Raw genomic sequence first — 24,477 nt, 5'->3', positions numbered from 1 at the left:
ATACAGTGTCCAGATTTCCTGCTGTGCACCATAAAACCACAGGGTTTCCACACAGCCTGCAGATTTGCTGTCACCACAATCTATTATCATGCTGCTGCTTGTTCCTATTTTAGGAAAGACTGTATCATGTTCATACGTTATGTATTTCTGACTGTGTCTGCTCCCTGTGAACCTCATGTTCATTAGATCATGTCTGATCACAAGGAAAACTAAGACAAATAATACGTGACCTTCCTGTGTAATAAGACCACAGAGAAAAATGTAAAAGAAAGACTATGCCTACCAAAAACCTAAATTCAAGGTTTCCAAACTTTCTGATGCCAAAAACCTAAAACCTAAAATATAGATTAGAAAATGCAGAAATATAATTTTTTTCTGTTTGAAATAGAAAAAAGGCTTTGTTGAAGGCATGTATTTTTTTTTCCTCTATAAGAGTAGTCTTACATGTTATATTATTTCATATTTTAAAAACTAGGAATATCATATTTTAAATAAACCATAATAAAAAATGAAACCATATATATATATTCTAAATATTATATTTGGCAAATCTGTAAAAAAAATGGAGAAAAGTTGCACATTAAAAAGGCACTGAAGAAGGTTATATTTTGACCAAAACATTTGCCCTTCCTCGGTAGTGAATATAGTGAATATGCCTGATAAAGCAAGGTACGAAGGGGTGGGGAGGTTCTAGGGCAAGGTCTTATTGAGGGGTCAGTTGGTAAGGCAGTGCTGGTGGTTGTAATTAATCTTCAGGTGGGAAAGGAGGTAAAGGCTTAGTGTCTTCATTGAGGCTTGAGCTTCCACTCTTGATGGTACACTCTCAGGGCCCCTTGGGCTATCCTTCATTCTTATTTATGAGTTTCTGCCCTGCTGCGGCACACCGACACATCAATCCCTCAAGGTCGGAGAGGAGACACGGCTTACTCTTACATGCTACTGTACACTAGATACAAAGAGAAGGCCATAGTGTGCCTGCTGCTGCATTTCTAATGCAATAACTGTGGGAAGTAGCTGGATTTAAGGGGCAACTGAGGTCCCGTAATTTCAGACCACCTGGGGCCCAGAAATTCAACTACATTAGAAGACTGTTTATAAAAAAGGACCTTAAGGGACCGTAGAGAATGTACAAGGACATAGTTATCTACAGGGCAGTAAAGTGAATTATGACTAATCTTTTACATATGACTTGACTTTGGCAGTACAAGGCTAAAGAAGACATCAAGAGGAACAAGTTAATCTCATGCTTGCAAAAAACTGTTTTAAAAAAAACATAACATTCAGTTGCTAATTTTTGGACCAGCAGTGCACAATGCAACGAAATTAGCACAACACAATGGAAACAAGTAATTCAAAACAAAACAACTGAAAAAATTTAGTCCTATTCATGTTTACTTTGTAGATTTTTTCACCACGTGCACCACTGGGTCACCGTTGAACTTTTACGGAAACATTCATTCTCAGATAATACATATACATATACAGTAATAATCCAAGGCACCTCTTCTGTTATAAACATAAAAAAACCAATGTATATAAATAAATACCAAATATATATCTCTGACAAAAATAAGTTAAAAATCATTCATATCAGAAAATGTAGAGTACCTTGATATAGTAAAAATAAAATCATAAACATTAGCAGTTTTTTACAAGATGGAGGAAACTGATAGAATGTTTGGGTTCCATTCGATAGGACAAACTTTAATGACAGTTAAGCTGAACTTCAAGTTAAATGTATTTCCAATACATTGAAACATTTATTGAAAGTTGTCTACTTCTACCTGTTGTGATACGACTTCACTTTTATAGACCTGTAAGAGCTGTTTGTGTTGTTTGCATTTGGGGACGAAAGGAGAGTTCGCAAAGGTTGCTTTAAAAACAACATTATTTTCTAGATGACACCAGTAGCACAGAAACTACCTATGCTACTGTAGCTTTAAATACATTCCACAGAGGTTTCTAAGCTTCTAACTTGATATAACAACTCATCTCCAGACTTTTGAGACATTATAGCCCCTTGTTCCTCTTAGGCCACATTTACACTGCCGTTCTTGATGCCCAATTCTGATGTGTGGACTTTATATCTAATTTTTTGAGATGACACACTGAACAGTGTTGCAGGTATAAAGGGAATGATGATCAGAGCATGTGAGTAGGATGAGCTCTCAGACAGAGATGACAGCAGCGTCCTTGTTCATGATAGATGTGGCCTGGGGGAAGAAACCGAGCAGGTGGTGATTGGCTCTGGTTTTTAATGCTCTCAATTTTAGTTCCTGTTCAGAGGGAAAATGCTAGTATAAAAGTGTAGATCTTTGAGAGCAAGTAGCTACATGTCAAAACATATACAGCAGGTAAAATAAGCATTGAATACCTCACCATTTTTCCCAATAAATATATGTATGTATGGATTACTTGGGTTGTTACCGACATCTGGTGAAGATTTCATGTCAACAGAACCTTTAGAAATATATTTACTGAGAAAAATGGTTACATGTTTAATACTTATTTTACTCACTATAACTGTTTCAGTTATGGGTAATTATTAATGTCCTGTTGGTCAGTCAGCACACCTATTGTTCCCTTTGTACAGCAGTGAATTTGGTTTTCATTCGGCCCAATGAATGTCCATTTTGGTCTCTGTGTGAATTTCACCTTGTCTGCAATTTGTTTCTCGTATAGCTGTGAATAGGCCTATAGACAGGAAAAGGAGGGTGTGAGGTGTTGATTGAAGAAGGTGAGATGCTGTAAAAGTGTGTGTGTTATCCAAGGATTTAAATTATAGATAGTCCATGATAACTTTCCATATGGAAGAACAATAATTTCACAAAACCTGCCATTCCAGTTTGTGCCTGGAGATTCTGGCAGCTTACAGAGTAAATACTTTTTTTTTTTTCCTTATTCCTTATGATATTGATTTTTATATTTCCCTAAACCATCATTAGCTAATTATGATCAGAGATCCATTGAACTCTATTTTAACAATAGAACTTGTGACCATAGTTGCTTTTGGGAAACACACCCCAGACCAGTAAAGGATGCAAAGGGGATAATTACATGTTCATCAGTTTGAAACTGAAAACAAATGCATTTGTCATGGAAGTTTCCATTGAGTTATGATATTTCTGATTGCTCTCGGAATGTTCAAAAACATTTTAAGGTTTAAAAATGATTTTTCTTGGTTACACAAACATCAGGAAACACTCCATTTTAATAATTTTGTAAACATTATGGGACTATTACTTTTGAATTTTCTCTAAAACAAGTAATTACATTAAAATGTTACATGAACATCAGAATAAACCATTTCAGAAAAAAATTATATGAACAATGTATAATGTTTTTGTACATCATTAAAGATCAACTTTTTATACAATAATAACAATCAATGTAACTAGAATTAATGTAACTTCACTTTCAGAGAAACTTGCCAGAACGTTAGCGGCTAGTTTCTAGAACAGGGGCTTCAGCTCTGGTCCTCGAGGTCCACCTTCCTGCAGAGTTTAGCTCCAACCCTAATCAAACATACCTCAACAAGCTAATCAAGGTCTTCAGGATCACTGGAAAGTTACTGGCAGGTGAGTTTGGAGCTAGACTCTGCTGGAACGTGGATCTTTAGGGCCAGATCTGAGCACCCCTGTTCTAGAGCGTTCCCTGTTTCCAAACCTGGGAACCCTGGCCCAAACCATGCATGATGTAAGAAGGTCTTTCAGAAGAGTGAACACCAGAAAGCTGCTGTGACCAGTGGCATTACAAGGTGTGTACCTGCACTGTAAAAAATAATCCAGTGGCTTACTAAATTTCACAAAAATAAAGAGCTATATTAACTTAATAAAATCTTTTGAAATCATTTAAGTGATATTTTGAGTGGGTCAGGTTAAAAAAATAATTAAAAATCCAACAGGTAATTTCTTCTAAAATGTACATATATTTTTTAAGTTTATTTAATGAAAATAAATAAGTATTTAACTAACTAATTATATTTTTAATATAACCTCAATATTTCTGGTGAATTCTAATATAAATGTTTGATAATTATTTACTTGTACTGATCTGTTTTGGAAACTAAAATTATTAAGTATTTCCTACCAATTTTCCTAAATAAAGTTCTTAATAGACCCCTTAAAAGTTTGTAAACATTGCAACGTCTCCGGGTGGGCGGGGCTTAGCTGGAGGCAAAAAGAAGCGTGGACGCAATGTTGACAAGCGTAAACTAGCACGTTTTAGGAGGTATTTATTAAACATGGATGCAGAAGAAGGTTCGGAACTATCTGAATATGTACAGTCACTGACTCTGCGGGGACCGTGACAAAAAAAAATAATAAAAAAAAAAGTGGGAGTTAGCATACATTTATCAATTAATTCAGTTGATCACTCAGTTCACTGACCAAACTGGTTATCTGACCAAAATATAATGACGAGTGGATAACATTACAGTAGCCTAATTTATTTATTTATTTATTTTTAGCTAAGCCTGGGGTAGTTCTTGTATCTTGTTCTCATTGGAAACATTTTAACCAGGTTTAGGATATTTCCTAGACAACATATGAATTACTTTCGGTTGGTTTGGGGAATTATGTCAAGGCTTATTTTCTAATGTAACCTATCGCTGGGCTAACTATGATTAGCAATTGTGGATTATTTTAAGAGACCATCCAAAGGATGGCACACACATCTATCGCTGTATGTTTGTTTAACATTTAAGCTAGCTAGTGCGCTGAAGGTTGGCGACTTTTCACCTATAAAACATAAACTTGCTGATTTGTACTAGATAAAACCAACACACCAGTACATATGCATAGATTATTTTACCTAATATACAATAAACAAGAGCATTATTTATGATCGTCTCTGTCTAGTCTGTTGTCTTCTTGATTTCTGTGAAGGAATGTCGGCCGGGATCCGGTGAAACTTTAGCTTTGAACCAAAAGTGCTGTTCCTTCTATTCTGGCAGCCAAAAACACAAGACGACATTTTAAAGTCAAAATCTCAAACTTTTAGCGCGCCTGCGTTCTTCCTTATGTTTTACCTCCAGCTAGAGCGGTGACGTCACAGTGACGTAGGCTATTAAGGGGTCTATAAACGAGTTTAAATAAATTGAGTAAATTTCGCGGCTAAAGTGATCACGTGTGCAGCTCCGCAGAAAACAAAGACAATCTGCTTTCCTCAGCAACGACGTCGACTAGCCGTACTCCTCGCAACTCCTGGTAAGTAACTTTAGTCAGCTAATCCTACTTATGTTTGTAACACTTTATTAAAAAGTTAATAATTGTTCAGCATTTCCTAACAACTGTCTTTGTATTTTACGTCATCTTAAACAAGTTTCGCGGCTTAATCGAAGCCACCTGAAGGACGGCTTTCCTCAGCAACGGCAAGGCCCGCACTCCTCGCATATCCTGGTACGTTATGTAATTTAGCCAGCTAATACTACTTATGTTTGTAATACTTAATTCAGAAGTTAATTAAGGATTTCCTAACAATTGTGTTTGTATTTTGCGTCATCTTAAAAAGTTGAACAAGTTTCGCGGCTCAAGCAAGAGGCACCTGTCACTGAAGAACTGCTTTCCTCAGCAACGACGTGAACAGCATTACTCGAATATCCTGTAAGTAGTAATTTTATAACTATGTATATTTGCAATACTTTATTTCAAAAGTTGATTAAACGTTGACCGTGGGTACGTGTACACAACAGTGTAGTTTTCTAAGTAAGTTACTGGCGCAGCCATATGTATGTAAGCTAGTAAGTTACCAGTTGTTTTGGGGGTTTTTTGGAGTGGGTTAACGTTAGTACTATTTGTTATCACCGTTTATTTCAACCGCCATTTGAAAGTCTAACGATTAGTGTAACCGTGGTCCAGCAACTATAACTATACATGCCCAATGGAGAACGATTTTGTACAAATCCCGGTTCCACTTTGGTGTTCGTGGCTTGTCAAAAGAGAACACGTCTTTGTAAAACATCAGAATTACTACATAAACTCAAGTATGAGCTCCACTACAAATACGTCATGCAAAAGCATTTAAAATGGCGTGGGCATAACATAGGCTGGTACGTTTTAATCAGCTCCCACTATAGGGAGTCGGCCAGTTTAAGGCCTGCGCCATTGTAAAATCATTCTAGTGCACTGAAACCTTGATCACGCCATTTGGCTAGTAAATTTTTTAGGGTTACTCGCCGTAGCCGTTCCGCAACAAATCCGGACCTGGCGGGTATAGAAGGACGGCAGAGCACGGCGCCACACGCAGTGGAGCAATCCGCAGCCGTTCCACAGATGGTGGAAATCCGAAATACCGCTAACCAATCAGAAACCGCCCAAAATGCCACAATAACCAATCAGAATAAAGAGAAATGCGTTTTTTCACATCTTCAGTTCAACTCAGTTCAGTCATCATTTTCATGATCGATCGTGGCCATCAAGTCCACTTATTCGAGTACTCTTGCCCATTCCCTAATAAATAATGGCTTTGTTTTAAACATAAAACGTTGAATACGATATTTGAAATTATTTTAAGAATGATGAAACAACACTACAAATGTGAAATTAAAACTACCAGTAGGTTGCAGCAAGTCACTTAAGTTGATTCATTCAGGAACGAAACATCGTTTTGCTTTTCTCAGGCACTCAAAATAATGCTGTGGCTTTTTGAAGCTCGCAGTTGGTCTCTTCATTTTTCTTTTAGGTTTATCGTTAAAAATAAAGTTCCCAATGTAGAAAATTAACCTGTCCTCTTGTTAAGAAGAATGCTGTTAATTTTTGCAACTCCTCCCAGTAAACTTTTTTTTGAGATTTTACCTGTCATATGGTCTAACAGGATGTTTGCTTCTTCAGGTGCTATTTGTTTTGTGTATTTGTCACTTTCTTGTAACGTTCAGGTTTGAATGTTAACTCTAACCAGTTATCTTTACAATTTGCCTGTAGGATTCAGCTGATCTACCTGTCTTTGTACAAGCGGAGTTGGCAGAGGAGGTCATAAAAATCTACATCCTTCGGGACAATGATGGGGCAGTCAGCGATGTAGGAGTTGTGATTGAGGACATCACTGTCCTCAGCAATCTCGGGAATCTCAGCAGAGCCTGCTGCTATCTTTTGGGACTCACGTACGCATTGGATTTGAGATATCCCAAGACCCACAAATACTCACTTGAGGTTTACAAAAACTGTTTCTTGAGCTGGATCCTTCAAGACTCTCTGTTAAGGTTCAGAGGTTAAAAAAATATCATCTTGCATAGTGCTGTTGAAGATCATCCCACAGAATGGGCATTCCTGATGGAAGTGTTTCTGTTATCTGATTAATTCTGTTGAAGGGATAGTTCACCCAAAAATGAAAATGTTGTCATAATTTACTCACCCTCAAGTTGTCCCAAACCTGTACGAGTTTCTTTCTTCTGTTGAACACAAAAGATATTTTAAAGAATGTTGGTTAACAACAGACAATTGAAGGTTGCCATTGACTTTTCATAGTATATATATATTTTTTCCTACCATGGAAGTCAATGGCAACCTTCAACTGTCTGTTAACCAACATTCTTTAAAATATCTTTTGTGTTCAACAGAAGAAAGAAACTCGTACAGGTTTGGGACAACTTGAGGGCGAGTACATTATGACAACATCTTTTTGGGTGAACTATCCCTTTAATATTGATGTAAGTGTTGCTTTTTTTTTTTTATGGTTTAATGTTGAGTGTGACTGCAAATGGCTGGTATGCAGCAGGAAGAAAGTAAGATGTCATTTCTCTTATGGCTATCGTGTTTTACATGCAATCTACTTGAATATTAAAATGGATGAAATGTTTCATAGGTTGATTTTAGACTTTGTCTAATGTTCAATTGACAAATAAATGTTCAATTAAAAATGTGTTTCTTTCTTTATTTGGTTTTATTATATTCATTGTAAAGGGTAAATAGTGTAAAAAAGTGAATGCAACATTTTGATAATTTATAGTCCCCCCAAATATTAAGTTAAATTCATTTTTACATTTAGTAAATATAGTACATTTGTTTGGTTAAATTTCATCTAATATTTCAATTATATCTACTCAATATTTTTTAGTTTATTTGACATAGAATTACAGTTGTGGTGGTGGTTTATAATTTTGATTATATCTAATTAATTGTATTTCTCATATAAAGTAATTCAGTTATTCAGATTTACAATTTTTTTTTTACTGACATTTACTCAATTTATACAGTATATTTCATTGATTTCACAGCTTTAAAATTTACTACATTTTTTGAGTGTAAAAATGTTTCACCAAAAAAATTGAGTAAATAATAGTTAAACTTTTTACAGTGTGTAGCAGGTCTTTTACAAATTGTTCTTACTCCCACATTCTGTGGTCAAAAATACCTATAATTTTTCAGAACACAAAATTAAATAACACAATTATTTTGTACAAAAGCATTGTGAAGTAGGGGCACTATCCACTCTCAAATTCTCACAACACAAACACATCTCGGCCACTGTATTTTCAGCTTCAGCCACTTTCTTTGAAGAGTAGACAAAGGTGTGAATTACTATGGGGTTTGAACTCCTTTTGTACTCTTTGATACTTCTGATTAATTATGGTTAACAGGTGTTACTGACTCCCCTCGGTCTCATGAATGCATCACTCGTGTTGCCCAGGGCTTCACTGACGTCTACACAGAGGACTCACAAGGACAACACATATTGTGATGCTTATTCTCAGAGCGCTCACAGATAAACAGTGTTTGATAAACAACCAGTAATCAAACATCATATCTATTAAAGGAAAGAAATTACATTTTCTTACTGCTAAAGTAAGTATGTTGATGCACAAAAATGCAACGCTATATAACTGAGAGTCCTGATAGTGTTGGGAAGGTTACTTTGGAAATGTAATAGGTTACAGATCAAATGCAATAAGCACAATAACCATTTAAACTACTTAAATAAATTAATAAAACTAATTAAACTTAATAACTTTTAGAACACTTTTCAAAACTTTTCAAAATTTTGTTTTTCAAACATTTAAACCAGGCAGGGTTAAACTTACAGTAGCGCTCAACACTGATTTCTGTTATTTTCTAAATCGCCCATCCCTTTGAATTAAGATTATAATCATTTAATTTTAAAGCACAGCCACCACAAAATAAGACTTTAGCATCTCTTTTTACTTTGAGATCTCTAAAGTTAAATACAGATTTAAAAACCATTAACAAATAGTTTAGTAGCTCTGTTTTTGAAATCAAATCTTTGCATAGTTATGACTATGACTAACATACTGGCATCTGGAAACAATGGCTTGGAAAGAAACGTTAATCTTAAAAAAATAAAAATAAAAACATAAAGCATTTACATAAACCCAAAAAGGAAAGAAAACAGATACTGAATAAGCACATGTCATATTTTGTGTACTAAACACCTAAAACATTAGTGTCTCATATTTTAGAGCAGTCAGAAAGAAATCAATTAAATCTGTATGTGGGTATGTGTGAAATAAATAAATAAATCAGATGATGTCGTTAACATTTTCATAAGTAACTGCAACTGATTACAGTAACAATTATATTGGGTAACACTTTATTTTAAGGTGTCCTTGTTACACGTTACATGTACTTTTATAATTACAATAAATTATGCATAATTACATGCAAGTAACCCTAAAATGAACTCTAATCCCAACCCTAAATATATAGTAACTATATGCAGTTAATTAATATTACTAGTACTTATTTTGTAATTAAATTTCGTAATTTAGTGACATGTTAACTAGTTACTTCCCAACACTGCCTAGAGATTATGTTAATGCAGAAGCTTCATGCATGTGTCCACCTCCTATTTTTGAGTTTATACGTTTTAATGGTAATTCTAAGTTCAACGATTTATCACATAACTTGTAATGAATGTTTTTACTGCTGACTTGTATAATACTTCTCCTATGGCTTGTTGAGGAGAGGTATGGCTATTTTTAAGCGATCGGATTTCATTTTCAGCTTGCAGATGATAAAACAGACCAATAGGAAGACTTGAGTCATATTTAAAGACTTGAGTCATTTTTGACTTGGACAAGTAATCGCCTAACAACCTGATATGTGGATAAAAAACATTGTGGTGGAGGTTTTGTATAAATGAGTTTGTGTTTTTTTATACCAACCACAATTCATCCAAATTCACTTTCACATGTGTCTACTCACAACAACAATGGAAATGTGCAGCAAAGATTACATATTGTACAGCAAATATCCAAAACAGATGATGCAGCAATCAAAGGTGACTGGTCATGGCATGCTGGACACAATCAGCAGAGGAGAAATGTTGAGGCAAGCGGAAGCGAGGCAGACACACCGTGCTGTGTTGGTGAATAAATGATGAACTGTGGGCGGTGCTATTGGCCCGGCCTGCTGAGCTTGTCAGCTCTGCATGCCACTGTACAGTACGTGACTTGTTTCAAATAACTAGACTTTCTGTCCTGTCCATGAGACAGGAACGCTTACAGTTCTTCTGACGCTTTTTCTTTGAAAACCTATTTTCTTTTCTAATTAATTATCATGCTTGAGGGGGTTTTCTCTCGTTTCATTAATAAATTTTACGCTTGTTGTGCATACAGAAAATAAAATCTACTTGAATGGGCTACAGGCATTGGTGAGTACTGTGATGCAAGGTTCTGCATTTAAAAATTGGCTCCCTTTAGTCATGTTTTTAATTGAATTTGAAATTAATCGACCCAGAACAGGAATTTAAATTTAAACCCCAAAGCATCTGAAAGGCAAAACAAATGTCTATACTGTCTTGCACAGTTGCACATGTGTGAATTGATCTTTTGTGGAAATGGTGCATGCACAATAGTGTTAACGCAGGGGCAGTGGCCTTTCCTCCTTCAGAAGGTGCCATCAGCACTGAGATCTGTGCAGCCTGCTGACATTTTCACAGGATGCTCTCATGCCCTGAATTCCGGCCTCATCAGCATCTGCATCTGACACCCAGACCTGCACTGCTTCCCTTTCACCCTCCAGCTCCACCATCATCCGCTACCTCTCTTCTCACAAACAGTGATAGTCATGCACTGCTATTTCACCTGAAATTTGCCCACACAGTTTGATTGAAAACACAGCCTTCTAATGTGCAAGCATAAACAATACAACAAATATGGCATAAACAAAAATGACTTATATCTGTATGTCTCAGAAACAGAAGAAACTTGGCAGAATTATATCCATTACAAATCACAAAGAAGGAGAGTAGGCTGAGGTACCAACCTCTTGTTATCCTTCAGTTGTTTTTGTTGAATTGGCCATTACAATACCCATAAAACAAACTATTGCTGGAACTACCTGCAACGGAAGGAATCTGTTGGAACATTAAAAATTATGGACTGGCCCCTCAAAGTCCGGACCTCAACCCCATCGAGCAAATTTGGGGCGAGTTGGAAAATAAACTAAACAGATCTATTGTACATTTAAATGAAAACCTTTGGCCTGAGTTGCAGAAGAATGCATGAGATGTTCTCAGGAAATATATTAACACTATGCCAGAGAGATGTGCTGCTGTAATTGCTGCAAAAGGTGGACATACTAAATATTAAAGTTAAAAGTGGATAAAAACAGTACGACCCACTTCATTTGATATTTGTCATGCTCAGAGCATCCATCTGCATGTCTCGTGAACATTATGAAATGAAATCATGTTTTGGAGACAAAAAAAGGTAAATATTTTCAGATCTGTCAGGTGTTCTAAAAAGTTAGGCCACCACTGTAAGTCGGTGCTTTCTTTAGAAATTACACTGTACATGCATGCACTGCAAATCATAGATCTTTGGTACCATAAGGCAAAGGCTAAACCAAGGGTGCAATATTCAGCTCCTGGAGGGCCACAGTCCTCCATAGTTCAGTTCCAACCCTACCTGTAGTTTTCAAGTAGCCTTGAAGTACTTGACTATCCGGATCAGATGTGTTATTTAGAGTTGAAGCCAAATTCTGCAGTACTGTGGCCCTCCAGGAGCTGAGTTTGGCACCCTTGGACACTCACCTAAAACTCTGGCTGTTGAGGGCCACCCCTGGGCTAGACCATACGTGTTGTGTTCTGTAATTCTCAGGCAGCATGTTGTCTTGTTCTCCTCAACAGCCTTTGGTTATTCTATGCGGCAACTTCTGCACAGTGGATACTAGAGGGTTAAAAATGTTGTGCTGAATTTGCTGATTAATTCCCTCAGTTCTGCCTTTTGAGTTGTGAGGAGAAATCCATCTCGAAGAGCATCTCTGCCGCAAAAATGTTTACATGAGATTTGAATTTGACAGTGACACCTGATTAGAGTTTGCGATAAACTCTGCAGGAAGGTGATCCTCCAGGAGCAGAATTGGACAACCTTGCAGTATGGACCATTTGTAACTGATTGGATACTGACTTAGGATGGCCACACACTAGATCATTTTCAAATCTTAACCAATTTTAAAACCATGGGAGACCACAGACATGAAGACAGTTTCAGCCTTATAATCCTCTGAATGCACACACGAGACCACACATTTGTTGATTGTAGGAGCGATTTCACAGTGACATGAGATCTCACGGAAACTCGTAAGATGGTGCCCCATACTACAGTAAGTAGCCTCCCATTGCGTCACTCCAATTCCCACTCACTTCAGCCTGTATAATAGGCCCAATGGCTTCTAGTGACAATCCATTGGTATCTTAAATCTACATTGTTAAGCTGTGGGTGATGAAAAAATCTTAGTTTCAACTCCCTCTCTCAGCTATTATCAAGGTCCTGGAGAACTGCAAACCCTAGACCAGCGATGGGCAACCATGGCCCTCTTGATTAATTTCCTGCTGAGATTAGCTCCAACCCTGATCAAACCCTGGCCAGATTCGTCCACCCCTGCCCAAGACCCTAACAAACACAAATAAGCCATGTATCCAGGCACGACACTGCTGCATGACTGACATCTACAAACAAACCAGTTGAATGGAAATGTCCTTTTTCAGCTTTTAAATGGTCTGGGCATATTCTGTATATTGTGCTTCTCCATTTAGGTCAACAGCTTGCAATTACTAAGTATTCTTCAATTTGACTGATTTCTCCATGAGGCACAGACAGTAAGAGATGGTGTGGGTGCCAGTAAGGGGTTTATTAGTGTGATGAGGGTTTTCAGGTGAGTATTGATGTGATAGCATGCACTGCAGGGTGCAGTCAACAAGGCTCCTGATTCCATTTGGAAGCAACGGGAGGTCTTTGGAACATTCTGCAACTGGAAAAATTGACCTTTCCATAGACTGTGATGATTTCTGTGTAAATTTCTCAGTCGTTCTCATTCACTGCGTTTACCAGAATATGTGTCGGCTCAAACGCAATGAGATACAAAAGAGGATTCAGTTTGGTGTTCATGCGAATCTGAAATGTGCCTCTCTGTGTGTGCGCGCTTCATGTGTGTGCAGCTGTGAACATAGAAAACCATGTGCCAGTAACAAGTCGAGTTCCCCTTAGCCTTTTTTTGCTGGAATGGTTTAAAATCGCTTACGTGTGTAAACACTTACAAATGATTAACTATCACCCTATTATGGATACATTTTGCAATTGTAACGATCAGTCCACTGAAGGCGAGTGTAGCGATGAACCCAAGTGCAGTTTATTTACAGTGAAATCCAAACATAATCCAAACAAGATACACAGACTAAACAAGAAAAAAATACATAACAAAAACAAACTTGAAGTGGCATGAACAGACTAGACTCACCGACAGCAGGTTACAACATTACGTTAATACACGACAAGAGACAATGGCAAAAACATGACTACTTATACAAACAATGAGGGTCACATGAAAAGAACAAACCAATCGGAACATGACACAAGGAACAAGAGGAACTAATAGCAAGACAACAAGAGGGCAAGGGAACCATGACACAAACAGCATAAATCAAACTACAAAATAAAAGACATGAAAACAAGAACATAAAACAAAACCTCAAAACAGACATTACAGCAATTAATCCATCGATCCGTGGGGCTTGGTCCGTACGGATCACAGATCAACCACTAGTATTTAGATATGTAAATATGTGCTGCATTTCCTCTCAGTAACAAAATAAACACGCCAAGAATGACAGCGGTGAGAAAACAGCAGTTAAGAAAGCATCAGATCATTGCGATGGTGATATGCACCAGCTCTACAATTCACTGGCATCATGTTGACAGATGAGGCCAAACTAACACTGTTATGATAGTTTGATTATAAAGTATTTTTGAGATATGTAGATCTCGCTATATGAGATTACAGTTTGAATGAATTCCTTTTCTTTGCACGCACATTGATATTGCAGTACAGAATAGCTTTCATCATTATGAACACTGTAAGCATTCATTTCATGTCAGAGGCTCTTGGGAGCACATCTTTTTAATTTTCCCGGCAAAACATAGTATACAGGCTTTCATAGACAATCTAGGAAGCCTTGTTTTTCACGAGTCTTGAGTTTTATTACAAGCTGTTCACACTTTGGCAATAAAAAAGTATTTAATACATGGAAATTCTTACATATAGTGCATTTAAATAGACATTTATCAGTGTTGTATTGCCCAGGTTTAAATTTTTTTCAAATCCATTACACTAATCAACACTGTTAAGCTTCACATACAGCAGGGAGCGACAGTAAATTATTTGCATCTCATCTAAAGGGTGGTTGTTCTTTCAGCATAGCATCCCTATCACTTTAAGGTGTTGTCAGGACCCACACAGACCACAGGATGAGCGCCCCCTGCTGACCACATCAAAACCTCTCCCAGCAGCAGCATTAGTTTTCCTCAGGGGGTCTCCCATTCAGGACCATGCTGCTTAGCTTCAGTTAAAAACTGCGGGATGAAAGCTGCTTTCGATGTTGCAATATCATATTTACAAGACTGACCATTTTACTAAGAGACACAGGAGGATAACATGAGGAGACTTGTTCTGTTATTTTCGACCTTTGTTTGGCATGCATTGCACAGGATATGTATTGATTGGCATAGGAAGGGAGAAAGGAAAAATCAATAGCTTTTACATGAATGCTCAACAAGCAGAATCTGCCCTGTTTTACAGTCTGAAGAATCTTCTCATGATCCCTTGGATGTCATCCACAGACAGGTGAGGTCAAGCCCTTTGATCATAACCCAAACATGCACAGAAAAGAGAGGTGTTACCCTCCATCTATTCTGCTCTGATTTAAACAGCAGGTTTGTTGGAGTGACTTTCCCAGATCAAATGGGAAGTTGTGCTGCTGTCTAATTCCAACACAGACAGCTGTATTAAAAAAAAATCTTAATCAGATTTCTCAATGTATACTCTGTATGTGTGTGTGAGCAGTAAGCAATGGATTTAAACAAGACAGACCCAAGGTTGAGGGGGCAAGTTCGTTAGGAAGAATGATAGATGAGAGGTTAATGACTCAAGGACGCCAGGGGAGGGTGTCTGGTTTTTGTCCTCTGGGTCATGTGGACAATTCAGCTGAAATATGCCATTTAATATTATGGCACATAAACTATAGCAAAGCCATTTTGTAACATTTTTTATTGAGTAACATGAAACATGAGTAACATAAAAAATGTCCTTATATATAAAAGATTAATCCCTGAGAGAGATTCGTGTCCTGTATTTAAAAGTTTTATGACACTATTTACTGTATGTTTTCTCTTTTGATGATACACTCTGTACTCTGAAAATTAATGTTCTAGATTATGTATGCATAATTTTTGGAGCTTGGCTTACAGAATTATTATTATATGTCCTGACTAACCAGATTTTTTGTGATAATCACTGTTTGACTGCACATTATCCTGCTTATAGCAATTTAACAATTATTTAATTGGATTTGTAATGGCAACAGAATGGAAGTATGATACTGTAGGTCTTAAATGTACTTTCAAGTAAAATTAATGGAAATGGAATGGATTTATTTTATTTTATTGCAAGATAAATGTATTTCAAATGGAGAATATTAAGTATACGCCACATCAACAAGAATACACACAATTCAACAGAAAAGCGTATGTAGAGCCAAAAATAATTTAAGTTTCTTCTGGTTTATTAGTAGATTCTGGATCAACACTAGATGTGAATTAAAAGGAAATTATTTGAGATTTTTAAATAATTCCTCACACTTTAAGTAGTTCTTGTTGGTGGTAAGTAACACCGTGTGATATGCAAAATATGGTAAAGTTGTTAACACTGTCAGTTAAGAATTCTGATTATGGCAACAATTCAAAAGATGAAGCTGAAAAATCATATTTGAAAGCGTTCTGTAGTCTCACTTCATTTATTCACTGAATTGAAAGTTAGAGCAATGAGCAATCCATCACTTCTCATTCTGAATCTACATCTTGTTGTTGTGTAATTGTAGTTCTGACAATACATGAACCACTGATCTTTAATAGAGAACTGGATTCAAAAATGAAGCCACTGCACCACCATATTGCTGTTCCATTGCTGAAATCATTTGATTTTATTGAGAAAACCACCTAACGAGTCAGTGTTTTTATGTCTGAAGTCTTCCTGCACATTTTTACAAAGCTAATGTCCTAAGCAGGTAAATGGTTATTTGTTTAAAGCATATTAAAAACTTAAGTTCATTACAGTAGCGAACACGGTTAGACAAAAGGAGACACAAAGGAGGAGAAGACACGCTGGAGACTATCACTGGAGATCAGGAGAACAGGAAAGTAGGCCACCGCACAAATGAGACTGTCACATATCCAAAAAACTAATCCTGTGTGACTGATGCGCTTTAAATCAGGTGGTTTTAGAATGATGCCTTCTGACAGGAGGGAATAGCAATACGGGCACTCAAACACATCAATATGCTCAATCAAACAATTCCAGTTTATAACACAAACAAACGCAACATTACAAATAAAAAACACGTCATTATATAGATCAGTGGCATGAATGCCTCTTAAACCAAGGTAACATGAAGTTTGTTTTCTGTAAGACACTTATGAACAATGCAACAGCCATCTTTGATTTTCCGTGACCAGACTGAGGCCCGCAGCGGTGCTGCTTGTGACAAGGCCGATGTCACTGCTCTCTTCCCAAACACTAAAATACTCTGCTGTGATTCATAGACGCCGTCATTTTTGAGTTTCTGTGAGCAATGCCGAGACAAGGACAAGAGGACGGGTCACACTCATTCACCCCAAAGGGAACACACTCAACCCACACACATAAAGCAAAAGTACACATAAAGCAAAATTTGCCACTGGTACCAATAAACCACAAACCTAAACCAGCACACATTCACAGCTAGATTGAGCTGAACTTGTTTTTCTCAAATTATATTAACAGCTGGTTCAAAACTTAAATTTTAATATAAATCAAAAATACTTATTGTCCTAATGATCTTCATTTTTATGGTACCCCACGGGCAAAAAACAAACAACAACAACAAAAACCTGGCAGCAGAACAAAAATAAACATAAAAACAATTCAATCAGCTAAATCTTCAAGTGTAAAAGGTTCATGGGTGTAGGCTACATGACTTTACAAACATATGACATATTCAAAAGGCTATCACTGTCTATTTCAATGCGCAGTGGTCTTTTCCACATAGTCTAATGATCTTTTCACATAATTAAATGTTCTCTAATCCAACATACATTTCTTAATTAGGGTAATGAAATAAACATTTGACTTCTATTCAGTCAACAGCAAGAAGGAAGAGACTCGTAAAATGGGGGGAGAACCTGCACCAGCACCACTGACAGATGAAGAGGAGATGGTCACAATATTAAAATCCAACTGGGAAAAGAATAATTGTTGCTTTTGTATTTGTAGGAAATAAAGATTACCAAATTAATTGTGAATAATTTGTGTTTAACAGCTGTGGTGGTGATTACGGCATAGATATCTTGCACTACCCTTCTGTCTGGAATCTTTCCATTTCATACAGTAATCAGTTTAATTTTCGGAAGGCGCGATGATAGATAGGAATATGCATGTCATCAATGCATCCAAACACACTGGAAATCCTAAAGGAAAACCTTCAAGAGGTTACAGCAAGATGTTACTAAGTGAACTTCATTTAAAAGTGGTACAGCTCAAATAAATATGCATGTGGATATGGCAAAATTAAATTAAATTAAATTAAATCCTGATGTGAATTAAACTCCCTGCAAATTAACGTAGCCTCCTCATCTGCAGAATCCTATTTAAAAAGACATGCCATTTTTGTCACATTTACAGTGTCTGCATAATGAAAATGAAAGAAAAATAATCTTGTTTCCATTTGCATTATGATTATTTTTCTTACCCCACTGGCAGATAATTTTACTTATTTCCCCCAGCAAACAAGACTAAATATTGTATTTTATTTTATTTTATATAGAAACTACATCTTGATTTAAGATTTTTTTTTTATTTTTGTACTTGAAATAAGGCAAAAATCTCAGCAATAAAAGCATTTTTACAGCATTAATGAATGAATGCGGTATTTAAATATCGCTTACGCTTTAAAAAGTGGGAGAAGGCCCAAAGAAACTCTGGTTTTACCGAAGAAAACCTGCTCCCGACCAGGTTAGGTTCACAGAGTAAATTACTATGGTAACTTACCGAGAGGTTTAGTAAACCAGCTTTCTGGAATACGCCTCTGGACCTGTTTTGTTGTGTTCTCTGTCCCCATGTGCTCCCCGTGACCCAGATTCTCCCTTGTCTGATTGTATTCATTTGGCTTAGGTGTGTGTTGTTAATTACCCTCATTTAATCTGGTATTTAAAGTTTAGTATGTCCTTTGATTCTTTTGTCCGGTGTTGTCCATGCTATGCGCTATGTGTGTGGTCCTGCTTGCCCTGTGTTACCCCTGGTTTTGGATTATTAAAGACTATTATTCATATTTCTCCATGTTCTTTGACTCCTCACAGTAGTAACAGTAGTAACAGAACACGGGACCTACAAAATAAATTTATTTGTGTGTTCCCCTCCATTTGTTTTCCGTGTTTTGCATAGTGTTTTTTTGTTTGTTTTGTTTTCCCCATGGATCACCTCGCCACAATGTTCACCTCCCTAGCCTGTAAGGACCTTCCCTTCTTAGAGTATGCAGTAGAGTTCAGCTAGCTCGCCATTTTAACGGTGTTCGAAGACACTGCGCTCAACTCACTGTTCTGGATCGGCGCAAATTACCACCACCCCATTATTATTTCCTTTATTTAACCTGGAAATCACATTGAGATATAGCTATCTCTTCTTCTAGTGAGACGTGGACAAGACGGCAGCACATAAAGTTTCATACAAAAAAAATCACAGAGACAGTACCACAAATTACAAAATCAAATCCATAAATAAAATCAGATCATGAAAAACAATTACAAGTATCCTTATTATACAAAAGACATTTAAAAATACTCAATGTTGGAAGTGTGTCAAGATTAATCAAATTTTGCAATTCATTTCTAGGCCCAAGGAGCATAATTTTGACAATACCCATGGAACTATTAACCGAAAAGAGGAACCTGATCTAGTACAAAGACTATTTACTGTATATGGAAAGTAAACAAATTAGAAATATAAGATGGTAATTTACCTAATAGAGCCTTTACGATAAATAATTACATATGTAACTTTCTTTTGTAAAGATAAGCAATCTAAAGATTCATACAAAATACAATGATGTGTCCTTGACTCTTCACCAGTGACAAAACGTAATGCTGCATGATAAACAGAATCAAATTTTCTAAGTAAAGAAGTACCTGCATGCATATATAAATGATCACCATAATCAATTATTGATAAAAAATGTAATCTCTACTAATTTCTTATGGTCATTATAAGGGAAACAGTTTTTTTGATGATAAAAGAAGCCTAGTTTTGGTCTAAACTTTTCAACAACTTATCACTATGTATATTAAAAGCTAATCTTTCATCCATCCAAATACCTAGATATTTATAGGAACTCTTTGTATAAGTGAACCATTCAAGGTTTTAATTGTCAGATCTGTTACCTTAATGCGACCACGACTAAAAATCATATACTTTGTCTTATTTGAGTTTAAAACCAATTTTAACTGCAACAATGAGCACTGCAGATTAGAAGAGCATCCTGTAGTTGCTGTAAAGCTTGTTTTAAAGAAGTTGCTGCTGTATAAATAATTGTATCATCTGAGTCAATTCCATGACCTAAATCATTAATATAAATAGAAAATAACAAAGGGGCTAAAACAGATCCTTGAGGAACTCCAGTATTTACATGAAGAAAAGGTGAGTTGTAATTTTCAACAGGCACACAATGAGTGTGTTCTGAAAGATAGTTTTCAAACTGAGATCTACATACCTAAGTCTCTGTAACATTAATTTGTGATGTACTGAATCAAAAGCTTTAGACAGATCAATAAATAAAGCGGCACAGGACTTTTTACTATCTAGAGAGGTTATAATATCATTTGAGATGATGAAAATGATAGCTTCCCTCCAGCTCAGTCCAGTGTCTGGATAGCATATATCCCCGAGCACAGCCAGACACAGAGCCCAGCCCACCATCACCCCGCTGTGCGGAGCTCAAGCCCAAGCCCACAGATGACGGAGAGCCGAGCCCGCTGCAACCGAGCCATCGCTGAATGGAGCAACAGTGCTGAGGATCGCCGCAAAGCCGGAGCTGCAAGTATCGTCAGACCAGATGCGAGAGCAGGCTACAACACCCGTCATGAGGGAAAAAGCCATGGACAGCAAGAGCGTTTTTTTTTTTGTTCAGGTGTGTCTTGTCCATTACCCTCATTTAGTCTGGCATTTAAAGTGTAGTCTGTCATGTGATTCATTTGTCTGGTGTTGTCCATGCTACGTGCTACAGTACGTGTGTGTTCCTGCTTGCCCTGTGTTACCCCTGGTTTTGGATTATTAAAGACTATGTTATTAATTTTTCTCCTACGTCTCTGCATTCCCTGACTCCTCACAGTAGTTACCGTGACAGTGATGTCAATTTTAAAACATCCATTAGATTTTCTATATATTTTGTTATGCATTAAAAAATAAATAAAACCCACAATAATTTCTGCAGTCAGTAAACCTAGCCAGTCTGTGTTTACATCGACACCCTGGTGTCAAGGGAAATACTATTAAAGCAAAATTGTTTCTTTGAACCTTTTCCATGGGGAGTGTTATTTGCTTTTAGACAAAATTAACAAAACTGGTTTGAACCAGAAACCTTTATTTCCCATTAGACAATATAAAAATGCACTTTCAATAAACGACACAGTTTCACTTTTTTCAGTCTGCAGTGTGCAGTAAATCACTGAGACATCCTTCTAATGGTGTCTGGCTGAATAATAGGCCACTTACGAGCGTCCATGTGTGGCTCAAACCTGTTTGAAGCACTGATCTGCAGGTTTACATGTTTTCCACTGACCGGACAGCTTCCCAGCACACTACATAAATCACACGGGACAGTGAACGATTGGATTTGACTGCACATTTCCCAAGCCCATCCTGATCGATAGCAACAATTTCATCTGTTCTCTTGCTACATTTAATTCATACTTCAGTTTTCCCCCCTGCTATTTCTGCCTTGTTTTTTGTAATATGGGTTTTTAATGGAATGCCAGGAGGCAGGGGAAGAAGATCCTGGAATCAGTGCAAGGTCCTTCAAAGACACAAGGATTCCAGTCACCCTTGTCCATGCAGTGTCTCATGATTGCACTGCTGCTTCAGTGTTTTTGCGGATGTGTATGTGCAGTATGTCAGCAGATATCTTCCTTCCTTTAGGTTCTGTTTTTTTTTTTTACTGCCTCACTGTCTACATACCCTTATGAAAAAGGAGTGCGCTTCATTGTACTGAATGTGCACTTGTAGTATACTTCAAATCTAAAAAGTAGTTTTTGAAAATCTGTACTTGCAGATAATACAATATTCATGAACTAAAAGGCCACCTACATGTACTATAAGAGAGACACTTTTATGACTGTGTTTCTTCAGGACACTTTTTAAAAGTGCACTTAATAATAATAATGTCAACTTAAAGGTTTGCTTTAAAGTTAATTTTAAATCATTATGTTTAAATAATCTTTTGCCATGCTTTAAAGAAGTACACTTATTTTGATGTGCTGACTGATATAAAACACATGTAAAGTGTTAGATATTCCCTAAGTGGTGTTGGGACTTTTTTTTGTACTTCCTGTTTTTTTGTAGTCCACTTGTAGTTCTGCTGATGATTAGCCCTTTATTGTTCACAGGTGTTTCTAGTATTCTCATTAGCCCATGTGTATTAATACATTTGTGTTTTTCCTGTGCAGTTTTTGTTGTTGTTTTGGATGTATTGCATGTTTCTCTTGATTCTTGTTATGTTTACACTTCTTCTTCTTCTTTTTGTTGTTGTTGTTGTTTGTTTGTTTAGTTAGAGTTCCCTGTTTCCTGGTTTCGTTTTGCTTTTTTTCCTTGCATTTAAAGACTCAGACATCTGCCTGCATATTACTAGATAAAGTACTTGATTATAATTTTAACTATAGTGTGATGTTATATTACATTTAAAGATAATATATTTTAAATGGACTGTATTGCAACTTTATCATTAAAATTGTTTAATTACAAAATATATTTAAGTACATGATATACATGTTTCAATAGAAATCACATTTAAAGTATAATTTAGTTTGCCTTAAACTCTTGTCGGCAACAGTAACTTTAGCCATATTTCAAAGACAATAGATGTAATTATGAAAGTAGGTTTTACTTAAGTAGGTCAAAAAGCACCCTATATTTATATATTTTTAAGAATTTTCATTTAATTGTAAATAACATACAGTTAAGCATCTGAATCATTACATTCAGTCAACATTTATTTATATTGGTGAAAAAAGTTTTTAATCGTATGCTAAAGTGCACTTCTTTTTCACAAGGGTAGGCAGCTGTAGACATCGACAGAGATTTGCTGTGACAAAGTGCCAAAACAAACAGCCTTCATGTTGGCAGAAAAATGCTGTATAGGTAGACTCTTCATCTGTGTTTGGAACAGAGCCTTGGTGAATCTTCATAATGTCCATCATAGTACTGTATAGTAAAAAATGTTTGCAGTGGCAATCAAACAGTTTACAGAATAAAAGAAGAAAAGCTTTCTGTATGTGTGCCAGTGTGACGTATTTGAACATGTTGGATAGAAACAGTGCAGCAAAACAACAGTGTCGTTATTCAGCTCAATTCAGTTCAATGTTGATTCATTTTAGTTCAATAACAAAGTCAATGTTTCGAAGTTCATCAATTATGATACAAATTTAATTCAGCTACAAAGCATCTCCAGAGAAGAAAACAGCATGATTATTCAGTTCAATTTAGTTCAATGTTGATTCAATTCAATTCAATGCTGATTCAATTTCAAAGGCAGCGCTACAAAATTTTCCAGCTCAATTCATTCACTCCCCTGCATGTTATGCACAAATCTGTATCATTTTGTCTTTTATCTGGGAACACAAAAGATGTGATTTACTGGAATCTCCAAGCTGCTGTTTACATGCAAAATAAATAAATAAAAGCTGTTGTGTGCTGTATACCTTAATTGTATAAAGCAATGTTTGTGGGGCACTGTTCAGGGACACTGATAATGTGCATTGGTGCAGGGCTCCAGTAACGGGGTTGAGAACTACTGAAACAGACAAACAGTTCAGTGAATTCCCCCGACCCAAAGTCTGTTAAACCCTCTGATGCAGCTTAATCAGATTTGTAACAAGGTTTGAGGATTCTGCCTTCTAATCTGTTTAAAGAAATGACAGCAGTTTATGATGCATCAGCAGGATCAAGCCCTGTTCACACTGACAGCGATTAAAGATTGGAGGTCTGCAGATTTGGATCATCATCTGCACCATACTGTAGTCACTGCTCATTTTAACGCTTCGCCAGCAGCTTCTGCCGCTTGAAATTGGCACTGTCACTGAAAATTTATGAACAGTTGAATTTAACATGAACATGACTTTTTCTACTTTTGTTATAATGACAGCAAAATTAACAAAACCTGATGACCGTGTTGTTACATAATCAACGCCACTCATTTACTTACATTTCACTTTCAGGGACTTCAATATTTTACCTTTAATGTACTTTACAATAAGGTACCGTTAGTTAACGTTTATGCATTACTTTAATGCATTGATACCATTAACGAACAACGGAGCAATACATTTGTTAAAATATTTATTTATCTTTTTTAACATCAATTAATAAAAATACAACTTTTCATTGTTTTATTATTTGTGTCGGCTCAGGTCAGTTAAATAACATTAACAGATAACATTTCATTTGACTTGAATGTATTAGTATATGTTGAAATTAAAATTAACCTAGATTAAGAAATTCTTTAGAAGGATTTTTCATTGTTAGTTCACGTAACTAATGTTGTCTAGTTACCTAATGAAACTTGTGTTGACAAACTGAACCTTATCAAACATAAAATAACATTTCATATAGAAGGTTATAGAAGTTATAAAATTTATAGAAGGTTGTAGTTGCAGTATATAGTATACTTAGTTTGTGAAATACACAATTATTTGTGATAAATTATTTTAACTTATTATTTATATCATCA

At 36.3% G+C, this 24,477-nt stretch overlaps 1 long non-coding RNA gene across 1 annotated transcript; it reads left to right on the top strand.

Moving 5' to 3' along the window:
- Window positions 1-5,092: 5,092 nt before the first annotated feature.
- LOC109085443 lies at window positions 5,093-7,226 on the top strand. Its single transcript, XR_006156926.1, has 4 exons — window positions 5,093-5,207; window positions 5,323-5,399; window positions 5,512-5,603; window positions 6,921-7,226. It is a non-coding gene; the product is annotated as an uncharacterized LOC109085443 (long non-coding RNA).
- The last annotated feature ends 17,251 nt before the right edge of the window (window positions 7,227-24,477 follow it).

This window comes from Cyprinus carpio, chromosome B17 (genome assembly GCF_018340385.1).
Source record: "Cyprinus carpio isolate SPL01 chromosome B17, ASM1834038v1, whole genome shotgun sequence".
Lineage (NCBI taxonomy): Eukaryota > Metazoa > Chordata > Actinopteri > Cypriniformes > Cyprinidae > Cyprinus > Cyprinus carpio.
Note: the sequence above shows the minus strand (reverse complement) of the source record. Positions and strands in the feature narration are given on the sequence as shown.